Here is a 17,780-nt window from a genome sequence, read left to right on the forward strand (position 1 = left end):
GTCCTAACGTGTTGACTGGATCCTCTGTCTTAAACTTTAGATACCAGTTAGCTCCTTCTCCACACTTGTAAATGGCTTGTAGCTGCTTATTGTCTACCATTCCTTCTAAAGCGACTATCACTTGGTCCCTCGTCTTGACCCTCTTGTCTCCAAAACAAACTTCGCCCTCAGGGTCCGTCTCATAGCTCTGTTGTACTGGTCTGCCATTTCAACTGAACCGTGGGTAATAGAGCACAAAGGTGACTATCCCCCACAGTTCGCTTCGATATGATAGATAGATAAGAACAGATACTACACTTTGATCTTAGCCAAAACGCCGAGAAGCGATACTCAAATTTTTCCGAGTTTCCAAAGCCAATCCTGGAGGTACTACAATACTTCGATTAGAGCCAAATTCCAAAAACATCTATAAAAATCAAAATAATTATCTAACTTTTTTTACCTTTTTGAATTAGAAACATGTGTTTCTTGCATTGTAGAAAAAGAATATCTATATGATGCTGTAAACAAAATTCTTTTAAAGTATACTGACACTGGTATTCTAAAAATCCATTTACATTTAAGGTAGCTACATTCAGAATATTTTTATATATAATTTCAGTCGGTTGATTTTATGAATTAGAATGAAATTATTTTCTTCTGAATTGTCTGCCCATATAGGTGGCGTTTAGGTTAAGTGGTTTGTGTGATTTGGCGGTTAAATCATTCGGCACGACAGGGTCTACTCGATAGGTCACGTTAATTTTTCTAGCTGTGTTAGTCGATTAGTACGTTCGAATTTAGTCTTGGATTATGAAGGTGAACCCGATATTTCATTGAGAACTGTTTTAACTGCTTTAAATCAACAAAGTAGAGGTACTGAGTCGGCAATTATTGGTGGTAGAGAGAAATTTGGAGGACTTGGATAAGTTACAGTGTGCTAATCAGTTGATGGAGTACCAGGTGAAGAGAAAAGAAAATGGGAATATACTACTCTTGTGTGTCCTAAACACACTACATGTCCAGCAGTCCGTATGTGAACAGAAGTAAATCACCCACCAAACCTGGCCTCAGTGAAATTTTGAAAGATGAGTACATGTATTTAAATTATCTATAAATTTTAGCTATAATAGATAATTGTATTGGTTATAATTTGACCAATGATTTTATTGAAGATCAAGTAGGTCAGCCTGATATTATTATTAAGGATAGACTTAGCAGAAACATTCAATTTTAAATGGATATTGATACGCCTATATTTATTATAGATACTATAAGAGATGGTTGTAAATTACCTTTCTATTCTTACAATATCGATTATTGTTTGTCAAATAATTTATTATTTTTAAGATACCTCTTTTGTTAAATCAGCGATTACTAATTTATTAGCTATGATTTAATTGTAGAGATGTCAAATATTCACTTTGTTGTGAATCCGTTAACTGTTTCTGTTCAGTTAAACAACACGTTAAAAATCAGATTTGAGACAGAATATGACAGGTATTTGCGGAAGACAAGTGTAAACTTTGAAGATATGCGTATTGCAAAACATTACATTTATACCAATTCATATACGTTTAAGTATGTTATACATTAGTCTATATATGTTTCCACCTCATGCTAAATTTCTATGATTTGTATGGGACTTTAACGGTGTTTCTGCTTGTTATAGTTTTACTAGAATATCTCATTAAAATGGAGAGAAGAAAATAAGCAGATTATTATGTACTCAGACGATGCATTCGGTACACATGACGATGAGGAATTATGTAATACAACAAGTAGCGGTTTTATACCCAAGGCTGAGACGTCTGTGGACTACTATTTAAACCTTATAATTTCAGGGCCTAAGATAAAGGAGTTTTTACTATTCCTGACAATTGTATACACAAGATAATGAATATCATTTCATACATTGATTTGTGTTTAGCTAAAACGGAAAGTATTTGTTAGGGAGATATAGCTTCTTTGGTAGCCAGGACAGCTTAATATATCTATTTCTCAAGTTATAGGCAATATTGTATATTTATTGACAAACATTTGTCTTATGATATAAATAGTGTTCATTCATACTGGAGCAGTAATATACATTTATCTGTAGACAGTATTGGTCTTATTAATAAAAAAGATTTAAGGTTTTAAATGCACATGAAGCCAATATTAAACCTTATAAATCTGAAGTTCTTGGCAGACTATAGCGTACAGTGAAAACCCATGTAATATTGTTCACGATATGTGGTTTATAGAATGTGAGGTTTCTACAAGTTCCAAATGGAAGGAGTTCACAGTAGTGAAAGATGTATTTTTGTCGTTGATAAACTTTTTAGCTTGCAACAATATAAGATTACTAGTAACCACATTTAAAAATGTTGTTAGTAAAAGGAGCACGACATCAGTATTGCAAAAGTTGATTTTAGACATTTTAGCACATATATATTGCACAATGTTTATATTGACATGGTAGTGAGTCTACGTACTGGGGATAAGAGAGCAGATTATCTTAGTCGGATTGTTGATTAACATGATTGACTACAGGCTAATTCTGAATTTGTATTTCAGATAGTTGATGATTGGCTACAGGCTAATTCTGAATTTGTATTTCAGATAGTTGAATCCCTTAGGGGACCTCATGAGGTTGACTAGTTTACCTCAGGTGACAATTTTTAAATTGATAGTTTTTTATTCCAGATTTTGGAATGTGAATTCGTCAGGTATTGACGCTTTCATGGTTGATTGACGAGGGATTAACGGGTTGTTCGTTTCACTTGTTTCTTTGTTCCCACAAGAATTAATGTATTTTCGACAGTGAAAATTAAACTTTTACTCTATACTGGCTCTCTGCTGGTTTTTTGGCTAAAGCTTTTTCTATATGGTGATGGTTTTTCTATATGGTGATGGTTTCTTTTCTGAAGTGACAAATTTTATGGATCTTTCTACTTAGAGACATGCTTACATAGCTGGTAGAGTAAAAAGACCATATTTGGCAATGTTGATTTAACATTTGCATATTTAATAGCATTAATGATGGATTTTTCATCCAGTCATATATCACTTTGATGTGAGCATGTATTATAGATCACTTTGATGTGAGCATGTATTATAGATCACTTTGATGTGAGCATGTATTATAGATTACTTTGATGTGAGCATGAATATGATAGATCTCTCTTGATCTCTTGCATGTATATGATAGATCTCTCTTGATCTCTTGCATGTATATGATAGATCTCTCTTGATCTCTTGGTATAGATTACTAGCTTTACTAGATTTGAATCTCAGTTTTTGATTTGAGATTTCATATGAATTTTGTGGATAATTAGATGCATAGTACTTAGCTGATATTTATAATTTTAGATTGCTTTTATTAGTTATGTTTTATTTTTTAATTACAAATATATTTTTGCAGGCACTCACCGGAAAAATTGCAGAATTAACCTGCTTCACTAGTTAGCAAAGTGAATTTTCTCTCAGAACTTATGTAGGAATCTTAGCAGTTTCGACTATAAAGGATATTATCTGAGTATTTTACGCTGGAATAATTGGGCTGCATCAAACAGAATTGAAAATGGTTATACTGTACCAGCAAAAGCTTTTTACGTTGTTTTATATTTATCTGTATTGACACATTCGAGAAATACTGTTAGTCCAGTTGAACAACCGTTTTACTCTTTACAGTGGATACATTCTCTTATTGGATCATCATGTTTACCGACGAATTCGTCTTTAGTAATTAACCTACTAGAAGATGTGAGGCGTAGCTTGCCTGCTCCTACGAATATAAAGGAGCATGTTTCGCTAGAATTACTGCATGTAATGTGGGTTGTTATGTTTTCTTTTGGTGACTTGTATAATCAGCGTATTTGATATTTGTACGTGTTTCAGTGCTTTTGCGAGTTGAGTTGCTATCTATTCGACGAAGTGATTATTTTAAGTTATTTTAGATCATTATATGTCTATTGTCATTTTTCAAAACAAGCGTATACAGATTGAGAGAAGGCGATTCAGTGTCATTCGTATAAGTGTCAGTGAAACATTTGATTTATTTCTGCACTGGGCTGATTTTTCTAGCTATTTTGATGGGGTTACTTATTTATTTATTTTATTCTACTTTTTGTTTGGATTTTTTCCAAATGTTTAGATGTTGATGTTTTACGTAAAAGAATACGCCAGTGTCATACTATAGGATGCGCGAGCCCTTTATTGAAGTGTTCTGTCGTATGTTCTTGATAGTAAGTGTTATGGGTTTCACAGTTTTAGGTCTGAAGGTGCTAGTGCTTGTGCTAATTTAGGTTTTAAGTTTATAGAGACACGGTAGATGGTGTTCCGAAACGGTAAACGATATTATCGTGAAGGATTCTTTGGATAATTTCTAGCATTATTTTCAGATCTTTATTACATGATATAGATCACCTTTTTAAAAATTTTCCCGTTCTTTGTGTTTTCGGCCCTCGGCTCTGTCGTGTGGTATTGCACTTTACTATTTGTTGTTATTTATTAGTATGATTATCATCAGTGGTTGTGGTATATGGGTGTTAACGGAAGAAGAAATATAATTTCAGTCGGTTGATTTTATGAATTAGAATGAAATTATTTTCTTCTGAATTGTCTGCCCATATAGGTGGCGTTTAGGTTAAGTGGTTTGTGTGATTTGGCGGTTAAATCATTCGGCACGACAGGGTCTACTCGATAGGTCACGTTAATTTTTACATCCATGCTATTTGATATTAGTTTGTATCATGCATTAAGAGATCGATTGTTTACAAATGTTTGTGTGTATTGAAATACTAATACACATATATATATATCTAGCGGGAAGGCTAGAGTGCAGGCGATTTGGTGTCACGATATCTCAGTAGCATAGGTTCGTATCCCGGCGAGGGAAGAACAAGAATTTGCGGAAGCAAATTTACAGATCTAATTTGGTTGATGTTTAGACGAGTTGTATATATATCTATATAAATGATGACTTTTCGTACTGATTCGAAATTTGTATACAATAAATATCATTTAATGGTTGTTATTAAACCAGCCCTCGGCTCTGTCGTGTGGTATTGCACTTTACTATTTGTTGTTATTTATTAGTATGATTATTATCAGTGGTTGTGGTATATGGGTGTTAACGGAAGAAGAACAATTGTATTCATTGTAAAAGTTAAAGTTTGAAAAAAATAATATAACATAGATAATATATACTAATCAGTCTATAAAGTAAATAAAGGTATAAACACACGACACAGGTGTGATTAAAAATAGTAACACAAATAAAACAGGTAATACTTAAATGCCTTGAAAATTTAAACGTAATTATAAGGCAGGTGAACAAAATTTCATCAACAGGTGAACAAAAAAAAAGAACAATGAAAAGAAACTTTAGAAAAGTGCACTGAGGCTCTAAATGAAAATTTTAACTCCAAATATAAAAAAAGGGGGATTTAAATAAACAAACCAAATCTCAATGAAAAAAGGAATGAAAATTAAATACGTACTAAGAAAAAGTAAAATACTGCAATAATTAAACAAAATACACCCATACAAAAGGGTTATTATACACAATTCAGTCTCATAGTCCATGGGCATTGCCGTAATCAAAACAGAGGGCAGGGGGGGGGGGGGGGGGGGTTACAATATTCTCATAGTCCATTTAACGTTCAAATTAAGAGTCCGGGGTGTTGCTTACCGGTGTCCCAAGCGGTCCTAGTGTTGTGATCGTATTTCGGTACGTGATCGTTCTCCGGTATTTTGATAAACCCCGAGTTTTGAATAAACCTGTAATGTGTTTTCATTGATGTTTGAATATTGTAAATATTGTATGATAAGTATTGTATGAATTGATTACGTTCGTCTGTGTATTATTTTAGTAACGTTCAGTTCCTATGTAGAAATTCCGCGAGTCAATGTGTTTTACGGGAAAAGGGACGTGTTTTGACGTCAGCCGGGTTTTGGGAAAACAAACTTGGTAAGCTTAATTTTAAATGCCCAGCTGAACGGATGTTTTTCGGAAAGCAAGCTTTATTCTAAATTGGGGATTGATTTAGATCTAGTATTTAATTATCGGAACATTATTTAAAAGTATGTATTTGAATTTTATTTACAGATTGCCAGTATTTATTTCGTCATAAAACGGTGAAATCCGTGACTGATATTTCCTGGATTCTGATTCAATGTTATTTTAAACTAGGGGGTTTCCACATTTATGTTTGGCAATCTATTGATATTCTATTGATATTTATTACTATTTAAGCGTACTTAACGCAGATTATTTGATTATTTAACTATTGTATAGAGATTGATTGTGATATTCTATGTTTTCATGAAAGTCAAGAAATAATAACGATTTAGAAATTGAAGTACGTTCTTGACTTTTTATTTGCATTTTGAATAGTTTTGACAAACCGCTCGCAAAACGCATACATTCAAAATACTGGTGGCAGCGGTATACTTACCTATACTCTTTTATTTTGGTATTTTTCAAAAAAAAAATTGAAATAGAATAAAGGTTATTTCCAAAAAGAATTGAAATATTCTAGGAAATAATAAAATTTTTGTTATTAAACTGTAGGAAGATAAAATTGTAATATATAGGTTTTTAAAAAGGGAGAAAAGTAAGGTACATCTATAAGTAGTGAAAACTATAGATTACAATTTTAGTAGTGAAAACTACGGGTTACATATTTTAGTAGTGAAAACTACGGGTTACATATATAAGTAGTGAAAACTACAGGTTACATCTATAAGTAGTGAAAAGTATAGATCACATTTTTAGTAGTGAACACTACTGGTTATAATTTTTGATATTGAAGAGATTTAACTGATTTGACTCGCAAGTTTGAGCAGTAAAATTGCTCAATTATTGAAATATTTGAAATGTTGAAAGGTGTATATAGTAATTGGGACCTACATGTAAGACCCAGACCTATTACCCGACCCCAATCTTTGAATGGGAGAAATAATATAATATCAGGCCATACAAACAAAGTAAACGATCCTGGTAAAGCAACAGATGAGAGTACGAATATTGGTACACACTCTAATAGGTTTTTACATACAGTAACTGATAACTTGGTAGATAATAATGAAATACATGTAGATAGTAATTTTCATAGGAGGGTGGTATGATATACAATAAATGCAGAAGTGAAAGTGAACTATATAAAACCGGCCAAGAGCCTATGCAGGTAGAAATTCCAAATACAAGTGATTCTGAAATTCTCAAACTTAAACAAGATATAAAAGTTTTAACATCCGCTCTTAGTAGAACTAGATTTGAGCTTGACCATACTGAAGAACAATTAGACAAAACTAGTGAAGAATTGCAAGTTCGTAATCAACAATTAGACAAAACTAGTGAAGAATTGCAAGTTCGTAAGCAATAATTAGACAAAACTAGTGAAGAATTGCAAGTTAATAAGCAACAGTTAAATCAAGTTGAACATGAGTTGATTCAGACTAAACAAGCAATAAAAAATTATAAGAGAGAAGTTGCTGTTTCACAAAATGAATTAAATTTTGTTAAGGGTGAGCTCGAAAGCGTAAAAAATGCTGAAATCAGACAACAAAGATCGCAAATAAACAACTCTGACCAAGTAACATGTAACAGATCATTTCAAGGAAATACGCGTAGTTGGGAACATGCAAATTATGAGGAAGTGGCCAAGTTTGAATACAATCATGGGCTTGGGCAATACAAAACAAACACTAGAATCAGAGATAATATGCAGATGCACAACTTTAATACACAAAGATGTCCTTCTAATTTTCAAAGTAATAAGTCGAATGTTACTGCTTCCAATGCTGACGAACCAAAATTTAGACTTCCTTTATTCAACGGTAAAACAAATTTCAAAAGCTTTTGGACAGTTTTTCAAATCGGTGTGAGGAAATTTCAATGGGATAACGACAAGCAAATTGAACAGCTTATATGTTGTTTGAAGGATGAAGCGTTGACATTTTCTACAGATTTACCGGATAAAATCCGATGTGATATTTTTGCATTTCACGCAGCCCTTGAGAAAAGATTTGGCGATTATGTATTACCCGAACAGCATCGTGAGTATCTTTTAAACATTAGAAAGAACTACAAGGAAACATTAGTTGAATATGCTACACGCATTGACAATTTAGTTCGCAAAGCATATCCTGGTATTGAGGATTCACATCTGTTAACAAGCTTAACTATAGAGAACTTAATTCGTGGTTTGCCGGATCAGAACTTAGCCTATGAGGTGAAAACAAAAAGTCCGACGTCCGTAGATGAGGGTATAAGACTGGTAACTTGGCATGAATGTTGTAAAAATGGAACTAAGAAACGTGCTTCCGCCGATATTAGACAAGTGGAATATGCATACGAGAGCAATACACTCGCCTCTGCAGAACACCAGGACGATTAAGGAAAATCATACGAACTTTGATATGGCAATATCAGAGTATATTTGTGTAGACCTTAATTTTTATAATTTTTATAATGTAGATATGAAACTTGTGGTGATATTTTGTTATTGATGAATTGTAAAAATAAAAAAAGGGATTTATTGTTTTATTGTGAAGAATAGTAATATGATTGTATACTAGGCACACACATGTGTAGAGTTGTGCACTTTGAGAAATACATTGAGTTATTGGAATTGTTTTGGAAGTAATATTTTTATCAAACAGGTGGAATTGGTTGGTCCTATTGGCGTTGTAATCCTTTTGTAGTAAAGCTGTCTTATACTATTTTGATGTGAAGCTGCTTTCGGTGGTGTATATTTGCAATATGGGATACTTTAGGTACCATGTGTTGTTTTGGTGCGATAATAAGTTTTAGGCGAAAGGATAGTCTAGATTGCAATATACATTTTGGTTACACCACGGGTATGCTGTCTGCACCATTTTAGATATTTTTCGGGAAATGCTGATGGCCTATTTTTATTGGTTGTACTTTGTACTTATTTTTATACTTATGTTTTTATGGTACATCAGTATCGAGGTTGGGTATATATTTATACTCGGCGGTACCCTTGCTTGTGGTATAGCACTTGATAGGACGTTTGTCGGCTAAAGGTTAGTCTGGCGTTTAGAAGAAGTTTAGAGGGCTTCTTGGTGTTTATAATTCCACTGTCTGATAGAATAGAGAATATAAGTGATTTTTATGTAGCGAGTGATTATATATTTGTACATATTTTGTGTGTGTGTGTGTATTTGTACATAAGGAGGAGAAATCTTCAGTACAGTATACAAGTTTTAGTTTATTCTTAGTTATAAAATAATGTTATGTTTATACAATGAACATATAGTAACATTTTGGGGACAAAATACATTCTTAGAGGGAGGCAGTGTTGTGATCGTATTTCGGTACGTGATCGTTCTCCGGTATTTTGATAAACCCCGAGTTTTGAATAAACCTGTAATGTGATTTCATTGATGTTTGAATATTGTAAATATTGTATGATAAGTATTGTATGAATTGATTACGTTCGTCTGTGTATTATTTTAGTAACGTTCAGTAATGTGTTTTACGGGAAAAGGGACGTGTTTTGACGTCAGCCGGGTTTTGGGAAAACAAACTTGGTAAACTTGGTAAGCTTAATTTTAAATGCCCAGCTGAACGGATGTTTTTCGGAAAGCAAGCTTTATTCTAAATTGGGGATTGATTTAGATCTAGTATTTAATTATCGGAACATTATTTAAAAGTATGTATTTGAATTTTATTTACAGATTGCCAGTATTTATTTCGTCATAAAACGATGAAATCCGTGACTGATATTTCCTGGATTCTGATTCAATGTTATTTTAAACTAGGGGGTTTCCACATTTATGTTTGGCAATCTATTGATATTCTATTGATATTTATTACTATTTAAGCGTACTTAACGCAGATTATTTGATTATTTAACTATTGTATAGAGATTAATTGTGATATTCTATGTTTTCATGAAAGTCAAGAAATAATAACGATTTAGAAATTGAAGTACGTTCTTGACTTTTTATTTGCATTTTGAATAGTTTTGACAAACCGCTCGCAAAACGCATACATTCAAAATACTGGGATAAACTCCGACTTGACACCACCACTAGTCCAGGTACCTTTCTTTTTCCCACCACCATCTTCTTCTGTCGCACTCTGTTCCTCATCACCACTATCGCTCCTCATCCTTTCCTAGCTGTCTCCAGTCATGTCCATACGCTCCTCTGTGGTCTCCCTCCTTCCTTTGGTCCTCGTTCCATGGGTGGGGGCTCTGTACTGCCCTCAGTAGCGCGCGTGTCTTGCGCCTGAGGGTTCTCATCCGCTGAAGTAGCGGGAGCCCATCTTCTGTTGTCGTCTGCACTACTTCTACATCAGGGACCTCAGTGGTATCAACTGGGTTTAGTCCTGTAACAGCCCCTGCGTAATTGCGCTGTTGCACTAGGGACTGTTTTCCTACGCCTGGACAGGTTGCTCTCTGGTGGCCTAAGGCACCACACTTGAAGCACTTTGAGCTCCTGCCCATGACTGTAATCAGGACAGGTCTGCCCAAAATGGTTGCCCTATATGGTATCTCGTGATACTGGTCTTCTGTGACAATCATTTCACCTCTGATGGCCCCAGTCTGCAGACGTAGTGCACCGTAGGTCTGGTCTTCATGATCCACAATCACGTTGTTCCCAAGAGACTCAAAGTAAGACTGGACAAGAGATATGTCCATGTGCAATGGGAACCAATGCACACGAAACTTCACTTTTCTCTTGTGCAGTCTCTCAAACGGGATCTTCATTCCATCACTCCCATCTAAAGCATCCCCGTGGCCTATCCTTCTAGGAATTGTCTCGTCGCAGAATTTCAGATACCATTCTTGACCCTCTCCACACTTATATATTGCCTGCAGTTGTGTGACATCTAAAACATCAGCCACCTCTTTCAAGACCCTCTCTCTGGTGTTTGTTCTCTGCGTACCGTGGAAAAACCTGACCTTCATCGTTTGCCTTATAGCGTCTCTGTCGTAGTATTGGCTGGACATCTCTGGACCGTGGGTAATAGAGCCCCTAGGCAGCTACCCCAACAGTTCGCTTCGACAAATATAGATAAGAACAGATACTACACTTTGATCTTAGACAAAAGGCCGAGAAGCGATAATCAAATTTTCCCGAGTTTCCAAAGCCTATAAATCCTATGTCTTACTAGGACACGGTGTTTTAATTTTAAAACAAGCTACACAAATTTTGCAAATGTATATACAAAAAGCACACGAAACACGAGATCTTGCTTTGCTTTAATTACCCAACAGCATGAAACTATTTCTGCATGACAAAACTGGTGTGAAAATAAAAAGCGGCTTGTGAAATACGGCAAGTCGCAATAAAAGGGAGAATACATTTTAAAACGTATTTCATACGTATACGCGTATTCGTATTTAATCGAACGAAAAACCATGATCATGTTGGATTCATTCTAGGTCCGACGAACGCAGATTTTAAAGCCTTGGAAATTTCATTGATCACAAAATAAATTCAACGCTTTTTCACAATCAGCACGGACTTTTCACTCTCTCGTTTAAATAACACACACATAAACAGTTCATCTGTTCTATTTTTTAAAGGAATTAACCGGTACAGCTATGTTTAAATTAATTTTAGAAGGAGGAAAAAACTTACCGGCCGACTTTAGTTTGTTAATTATATCAAAAATCTGTTCGTTTCATTGTTTTTCTAAATCAACTTTTTTTGACAGAAGAAAATACAAACACTGGACATATTTATTATTGTTTTGTTTTGTGGCCAGATCATTTTCTACGACCTTTGTCAAATGTTGACTTCTATTTCCATTACATGTTTCCATACACATTACAAGGTCGTTTTTATGTTTTTATACGCCTGTCAAAATTTTGACGGGACGTATTATGGTATACACATGTCCGGTGTCCGTCCGTCTGTCCGGCGTAAACATGTCGCACCGTAACTTGAGAACGACTTATCCAAATTTCATGAAACTTAATATAGTTGTTTCTTATGATGGTCAAATGATCTGTATACTTTTTGGTGAAAATTAGATTTAAACATTTTGATTTACGGCACTTTGTAACTAAAACAGGGTTGTGTTTTTTTTCACATGTCGCACTGTATCTCAAAAACGAATCTTGATTATGGCTTAAAACTTTTAACACTTCTTAGTTATATTAAGCTTAATATCTGTATACTTTTTGGTGATGATTTAAAATTCCATTTGAGTTGCTGAGTATTTTGCAAAAAAGGGGGAGGTTTTTTTTACAGGTCGCGCCATATCTCAAAATCGATTTATGATTATTGCTACAAACTTTACACATGTCTTTGTTATATTAATCTTAACATCTGTATACTTTTTGATGATGATTCAAAATTTCATTTTTGAGTGATTGAGGATTGTGTAAAAAAGGGGTAGGTTTTTTTTACATGTTGTGCCGTATCTCTATAACAATTTATGATAATGGCTTACAACTTTACACACTTCTTTGTTATATTGATCTAAAGATCTGTATACTTTTTGGTGATGATTCAAAATTTCATTTTTGAGTTATTGAGTATTTTGTTAAACAGGGGAGGTTGTTTTTTTACATGTCGCGCCGTATCTCGAAAATAATTGATGATTATTGCTTAAAACTTTACACACTTCTTTGTTATATTAATCTAAAGATCTGTATACTTTTTTGTTTTGATTCAAAATTTTATTTTAGTGATATTTAGTTTTTTTGTGAAAAAAAACCAGGGTGGGGGGTTTCCCGCCGTGTCTCAAAACTATATATGGTTATTGCTTTAAACTTTCTCAGATATAATTTATGATTATTGCATACAACTTCCACATAAGACGTCGGGCGTATCATGCGCTCATGGCGCAGCTGTTTATTTCCCACTTAATAAATTGTGTTATCGGTAATTCGTATATTTTCCCTTTGATCTTACTACCTAATATTTTCGAGTATCAACGTACTGGCTGCATCACTGAAAATATTAGCAATACATTGTGTGACGTCATAATTACCGATACCGATTATCTAACGGGCTCGTCCAGATATTCCACATGATAAAGTCAGTATCAAAAACGAAACTACCTATTATTCTATATTTTGTCAACCCCGTATAGTTTTGCCAGATATTTTACCTGCCTAACGAGACAACGAAACTCACATATTTCCTTGGTGATAGCATCTGCATATGTGTACTCATCATCAGCTTCATTGATGTTGAAAATCTAAAGCAGATGATCATGTACCTGGGTATACTTTTTGTTATTTTACGTGAGTAATATATTTTATCCTAGATTAAATGCTTACATTTATTGAGTTAAAAGAGATTGGATTAGAGAATTATCCTTATGAAGGAAATCTATACCAAAACATTGGCAGAATAGTTTAAAGCAAGAAAGCTCCTTTAAAACAACAGTACATATAAAAAGTACCAAAATCCTGCAAAAACTACGCAATCGTAATACATGAAATATCTATCCATAAAAGAGTAACGATAAATATATTCAATATTGTTTGCTCCTCATAAGCAAACAAAATGTAGGTTTCTTTTAGTGGGAAAGAATTTTCAAAGAAAGATCAAATATAAAATTCAAAGCACTTTTAATTTTTCATTTAAATATCAAGATAACAACAATTTTAAAATGTGTAAATGGAAATTAATTCACTTCATCCTTTCATGCAATGGATTATTAGTTCTGTGGAAAATTATAGAAAAATAACTTGTGCAATTTCTGCAAAGATTGACAACTTAAAACAGTTTTTTCATAACATAATACTACGTATTGGGAAGAAATATATAAACTACTAGTGTATCTCTAAATAGATAGATACATTCTACATTTTGTAAGGCTAGAAAATTTAATAACCGGTCATTTAATATCAGATATAAAATATTTTGATATAAACACCCTGATAACATTTATATTTTTCTCCATTTATAAGGCAAATTTTATTTCAAACAAAAAAAGAAACAGGAAATAAAACGACGTAAAGAAATTAAATGAAATATTGTTAAACTGCTTTTTCTAGAGGTGGCGTGAATCAGATGTGGATACTTAAAAATTCCAAAGATCTTTTAGAGTATATACAATCTAACTCTCTTGCATCTTGTAATAGTATTAAACCATTTGATTTTTCTACACTATACACAAGTATTCCACACTTCAAACTAAAAGACAAATTAAAAGTTGGTTCTGCTTTGTTTCATAAAAAAGAATGGCAAGCGTAGATTCAAGTATCTTGTCTTAGGATGGGATAAATCCTACTTTGTACAGGATCACTCTGATTCAACAAAAACTGAAACTGACATCAAGATGCTTGATTTCGTGATTGACAACACATTTGTTACGTTCGGAGGACGTGCTTTTTAACACTGTCGGCATTCCAATGGGAACAAATTGTGCCCTTCTCTTGCCGACTTGTTTATTCATTATTATGAGGTTGATTTTATACAGGAACTTCTTAAGAAGAAAGACAAGAAGTTAGCAGCAATATCCTTTAACTCTACTTTCTGCTATATTGATTATGTTCTTTCACTAAATAATTCAAAATTTGGTGAATATGTTGAACGTATCTATCCCATCGAACTAAAAGTAAAGGATACTACAGATACAGTTAAGTTGGTCTCATATCTTGACTTTCATCTAGAAATTGACAATAAGGGTCGGTTAAAAACAAAACTTCTTTTTTTTACGACAAAAGAGATGATTTAAGCTTTCCAATTCTGAACTTCCCATGTATAAGTAGCAACATTCCAGCAGCACCTGCATACGGGGTTTATATCTCCCAATTGATACGATATTCCCGTGCTTGCATTTCTCATCATGATTTCATTGATAGAGGTCTGTTGTTCACAAGGAAGCTATTAAACCAACAGTTCCAAATGGCGAGGTTGAAATCATCCCATCGTAAATTTTAAGGACGCCATCACAAGTTGGTTGACCGTTATGAAATAACCGTTTCACAAATGATATCGAAAATTTTCCTAACGTCGTAACTACAATCCCCTTCCATTTCATAAATTTGACCAACCGAAATAAGACTATTCACTAGATTTTTTATCACATAAGCAACCCGACGGGTTCCTATTTTGGAGCAGGTACTGCTTACCCTTCCGGAGCACCTGAGATCACCCCTAGTTTTTGGTGGGGTTGGTGCTGCTTATTCTTTAGTTTTCTATGTTGTGTCTGGTGTGTTATTGTTAGTCTTTTTCATGTTTAGCCATGGCGTTGTCAGTTTATTTTCGATTTATTAGTTTGACTGTCCCTCTGGTATCTTTTGTCCCTCTTTTAAATAACATCTGTTGGTAATACGTATGTTTGACAAATCAATGCATGCGACAGTACACCCCTTATATAAATAATTACTAGAATCTGCCTACCCTTCCGGAGAACCTGAGAATACCTCTAGATTTTGGTGGGGTTCATGTTGTTTATTTTTTAGTTTTATATGTTGTGTCATGTGTACTATTAATTGTCTTTTTCATTTTTAGCCATGGCGTTGTCAGTTTATTTTGATTTATGAGTTTAACTGTCCCTTTGGTATCTTTCGTCCCGCTTTTACAACGAGGTGCCAAAAAAAAGCATCGCAAATAACGCTTTTTTTTTTGGATATAATACAATTTTCTATATATTTATTTCCATTAGCATGATCAATTGTGTCTTTCTTTAAACTTTGCTAATATAGGGGTGCTCCTCGAATAAGTTTTAAAGATATAATAGATTTTTTTAACAACTCTTTCAAGGTTTCCCTATTTTTGCACAGTATTTCTACCGAAACTTTCTTTCCGTCTTTTAATTTTGAATAGCGACCTTCTTATTCTGAAAGATATATACACAATTTAAATTAAAAACGTGTGTTTCTTGTAAAAATAAAGTATTTCTACATGTACATGATGTTGTTAAAAAAATTCGTTTTAAATGTTTTGACACTGATAACCTAATAAACTATCTACATTTAAGGTACGTACATTAAGAATATCTTTATCAAATGTGTTCAAAGTAAAGTTGTAGTTTGAAAAAATATTTTCAGAAATGATCTACTTGTATACTAGTTTGTGTCATTCTGGTCTTTTGTGGATAGTTGTCTCATTGGCAATCATACCACATCTTTTTTGTATAATCAGTCTATATAGAGGTCTCCCATTTAAAGACGTATCAACCGTATCATGTACATTGACGTACCCACATCTGCAGATATAACAAAAAAACAGTATATGATTCTCAGCTTTAACTTTATGTACTTTTAATAATTCAAATGGGCAACTGATTAATTTACAATGCAAGTTTTTAAGTGTGAAGCTGACTTATCTTATTTAAACAGTCTTGTATGTGTTTATTCCGATTTCCTATAATTTAAATGCCGTTTACTACATGGATTGATGGAAATAAAACGCAAGTGTATACATATACATGTACATGTAGGTGGTAGGTATTACTTTACAATGGGTATGTACATTGTCAGTAAATAATTGTCATCCTATTGTTATAATATGCCAATTTACTGGCTTTTAACGCCGCTTCTATCACAAATGTGAGTCGAAGGACTCGTAGTAAAGTGCATTAAAATTAAGTAAACTTTTTTTAAATAGATGTCGAACAAAAACCAAACAAATGTATAACTTGGAATCATTTCAAACTGCCGACAATGATAAAATAATGTAAATATGTTACACTGTGTACGTGATAAAAACATAGCAAGGGAAATTCCATATTATAAAAAATCGTCTTCAAAAAAATCAAACCCACTAATTTCTACAGTAACTTAAAAAAAAAAGTAGCCAAATTGTTAAATACTGAGTAGATAGAATAAAATAAATTATTTGATATTGATATATGACTTTAATCAGATGACGATGAATCATGATCCAACATTTTTCTTTTGTTTTTAACAATATACTTCAGGAGGCTCGCGGGTACATAAATTTCGGCGAAAAATTAAACAATTGTTTTTTCATAACCAACTCTATTCATTACACAATTAGTTATTACTTTATGATATGATATAAAAATTAACCCAAAATATCGATCTGTTCGGCCCATGATGACTTTTAGAATGTTTTTATTATTATAAAGCTCCAAACTATCTCCTTTTGGTGAAAAAAAATGCTATATGTTGGCATTAAGATTAAAATATCTTTTTTTACTCATCGGTGACCTATATTTTTTATTTTGGTTTTCAAATAAGCTATACATAAACTAAATAATTGTATGATTTAAGCAATTTCTGTAATAAGGTTCTTTTTTTATTTCGATATTACCTCTTTTTCTCCTATTAGTTCAACAGGAAAAAGGTACCTTTACAAAAATGTATGCTTCATTCGAAGACAAATTGTGAGAGCAAATGATCAGTGAACCCTCTTTTTCATTTTATTTTTCTATTAGATATAAGATAAAGTTCATTTATAGAAAAAAATAGCGAAATCTTATATTAAATAAAAAAAAAAATGATTAAGACTCGCGAGCACCCTTAAGAATATTGTTTTTCATTTTCTCATTTTCTTTGATCAAGGTTTTGGTATCATTGTTTTTAATTTTCGTTTCCTTCTCCTTTTGGGTCTTTTTATTTTTTCATATTTTTTTGGCAATTTTTCTGACCAACATCAGTCTCACGTCCTCATCAACGTCGTTTTCTTTTTTGGTGCGACTAGATGAACCACGGACCTCCTTGACTTCTCGAGTTGTAGTTTTTGATGGTTTAATGGTGGTACACGGGCTTGACGGAAAATCATTGTCCAGAGTGGTCGGGCAGAGATAAATCACTTTCTAATGAGGAGGTTTGAGAATATGTGATCTTTAATTTTAGGTCCGAAACTTTTTGGCATTTATAAGATGAGGAGATATTTCTCGT

The 17,780-nt window shown here is 33.3% G+C and overlaps 2 pseudogenes; both read right to left on the bottom strand.

The window, feature by feature from the left end:
• Window positions 1-234: 234 nt before the first annotated feature.
• LOC134685832 (U2 spliceosomal RNA) lies at window positions 235-328 on the bottom strand (annotated as a pseudogene).
• Window positions 329-10,992: 10,664 nt separating this feature from the next.
• Window positions 10,993-11,066, bottom strand: LOC134685834 (U2 spliceosomal RNA; annotated as a pseudogene).
• Window positions 11,067-17,780: the final 6,714 nt, after the last annotated feature.

Source organism: Mytilus trossulus, chromosome 9, assembly GCF_036588685.1.
Source record: "Mytilus trossulus isolate FHL-02 chromosome 9, PNRI_Mtr1.1.1.hap1, whole genome shotgun sequence".
NCBI lineage: Eukaryota > Metazoa > Mollusca > Bivalvia > Mytilida > Mytilidae > Mytilus > Mytilus trossulus.